Here is a 3,076-nt window from a genome sequence, read left to right on the forward strand (position 1 = left end):
TTCCAAAGCTTGTCAGCACATAGGTTTTGTAGGAGCAGAGACTGCCATTTGAACACCCCCTCCCCCCATAACCTATCTTAAATGCCCTATATACTGGACTATTAATTTGTTCTCTACTTGTTGGTCAATAAATCTGTAATAATGGTGCAAATTTGAACAGCTACAACAGGAGACACTGACAGCCCCATCTTAGATTAACTTCTAGACCACTATTTAAAGCACTCAAAGCTGGGAGATCTTAGTTGAGGTGTGCTCTGAAATCAGGCAGATCTTTAAACCCAAGTCACTGATATTTTGAGTATGTGCCCTAACCCCTATATTAGTGTTAGGAATAGCAGAAGCAGTATCTTGATCATCATCTTTTTTTTAGACACTTAGGCACAGAGTTCATGGGGTGGCAGTAGGAGCCAAGGTCCCTCTATGAGGCAGGGACCAAGTCACAGCCCCTTTCCCTGGCATTTTTTTAGTCACACTTGGATCCTCTGATATGCTTATTTCCACCCATGCATTGTACAAGGAGTCAAGGTTCCCCACAAAGGGTTGTAAATTCCACTAGATAGCAGGGTGGAATTTAGCATTGTAACACCCAGTCCCTCCTGTTAATCTGGAGCAAAAAGAATTTACAGTGTCCCTTTTCAGTCTTTGGTAAGATACAAAGGAAGAAAACCAGTATCAATCCTAGTCATTGTGCACCCATTCCTGCTGTGGTCAGCTGGCATTAGGAGCAGGATTTCATACTTAAATTAAAAAATGAGAAAGTAATCTGCTCGTTTCACTTGAGTAAAATCTTTAAAACCTGTGAAATCAAAGCAAGCCAGGATATACAGAGCTGCAGCAAATAGCGGCCCAGGACTACAGAAGTGCCCCAGCTGTTTGCTGTGACTTATTTCAAAGGGTACTGCTGGCATTTGAATTGAGAAGGTGGGGAGGGGGAAGGGAAGAAAAAAGAAGGGGGATGGAGGTCAATAGACGGGGTTTGAAGGACCCTGACTTCATCAACTTTTAAGAAAGAAGCCTGCAGCCTGTGGTCAGTCATAGGGATTTTTTTGTTCCTAGGGTTTGGCACAGTATCTCAGCCTGCAAACCTACAAAGCTATGCTGAAAGAGGGTGACTGCTGTTTTTGCCCCCTACATTATTTAAAAAAAAAAAGTTTGAAAAAGGTGAGTGTGTGGTGTTTGTAGAGTGTGTATCTGATTATTTTTTAAACAACTCCATGTGAACATTAATATTTTTATCTTTATTCATCCAACTGTTGTGGCTAATTATTCCATTATTCTGTTTGGCACCTGGCCATCTGAAAGTCTCCTTTTATTGTGAGCCTAAAGTCTCCTTTTGAAAAAAAAAAGCTGTCCTACTTTTGAGGTTGTCAGGCTCGGCAACTCCCTATCCCTGGCCTGTTGCTCCACGCACTTGTTTTAGACAAAATGGTAGTACAAGGACCTTGCCTTTTGACATCTCTAAATTCTATTTAGATACAAGTACAATAAAATCAGTGTAGACTGACAATTGAAAGAACTGGATGATGGGGAGTTGGATTACCAGATTTCACATCCAAGTAGAGGAAGCTCACAAACTGCTTTTTTGCTTGGTTACCCTACACAAAACAAAAAGAGAAGCGATGGCACCAGCAGTTAACTAAGTCTCATTAGAACCTTCACCTTGTGCTAGTTTTACTCCAGCATGGAGGAAGTGGCCCTGACACTGACATACAGATACAGTCAGATTAGTATCAGTATTACTTACACCACTAGTAGCATACAGTTTTCTTTAGCTTTCAATAATGCATCACTTACTCATCTAAAATTTAACATCTAGGTAGAAAATACAACTTCCCTCCAAAACATCCTAATTGCCCCCACCCCCTTTACCTCCCCCTTCATTGTCCACATGCAAAAGGACATTGCACACTTATAGGCAGGCGTCTACCAAAAAGCCTTTCAATGGCTGGGTCTGTTTTCTTCCCTCTCAGAGGTACCCATTGCTGGCTTTGGGGCCTAAAAACTGCCTTAAGGGGAGAAAACAGGTTAGTATGTATTGCATTCCTTCCTGCGGCTATGTCCCCCCATACAAATTGTTCTACTCTACATTACGATACAGCAACCCTTTTAAAATGAAGTATACCCAGCTTTGGAAGCTGAGGATTCCGTTCTCTGAGAGTTTTAAAACTCCTACATATAACAACTTTGTTAAACTATAAACCTAAACTTTACCCTATGTTACAGGCCAAAGTACTCTGCTAGTATCTGAGGAATGTGCAAAAAGGGCAATTTAACACCTTGCTTGAGTCAACTGCTTGATTTCTGAACGTGATCTCAGTTGTACTTGTGACTATTTTTTTAACCGCTTGACTTCATGTTCAGGGTTTGATGACTTTAGAACCTGGTGGCCTTCATGAGAGATAAAACCCGTTCACATAGGCAGCACTTAGTTCACTTTCTTTACTGATCTCAAAGATAAAAAGAAACTATAAACACATTCAGAAGTAATACACAAGGAATTCTAAAAATGATGAAGCATGTGTGTCATGGTAAAATGTTTTCTTTAAAAAAAACCCCCACAAAACAAACAAAAAAACACACTGCATGTAACTACCTTGTAACTTTCAATAGGAGAAACAGAGTGACATAATAGTGATGGTCCAGGAATTTGCAAAAGGCAAATTGGTCCAATTAAAAAAAATATTACCCTAAGAAATGCTTGCCTCTTTCAAAAAGGGAAATAGCAATTTTAGATTCTTTTGTTCTAAATTAGTGAGTTTAGAAAAGGGAGGGGCCAACATTTTCAGCTTGTATACCACAAAGTAAGCCCTACCCCTGCTCCTAGTGCCACTCCAATCCCCTTGCTCTCTGTTCTCTTCCCTTCCCAATCTGTTGCTCTGGCTCTCTCCTCCCTGCAAGATCTGCTGTATGGCAAACAAAGCAGCTGTGCATCACCTGTGACACATTGTGGGTTGGCTGCCTCTAGTTTAGGGCATTTACTTGCTTATAGGTTTTTACTTTTAAATAGGTGAAGGATATCTGGAACTATGGTTTTTTCCCCCAGTAGAACACACAGCATATTAGATGAACAGATTTT

This window comes from Gavialis gangeticus, unplaced genomic scaffold, assembly GCF_001723915.1.
Source record: "Gavialis gangeticus isolate Ggan-Ray unplaced genomic scaffold, GavGan_comp1, whole genome shotgun sequence".
NCBI lineage: Eukaryota > Metazoa > Chordata > Crocodylia > Gavialidae > Gavialis > Gavialis gangeticus.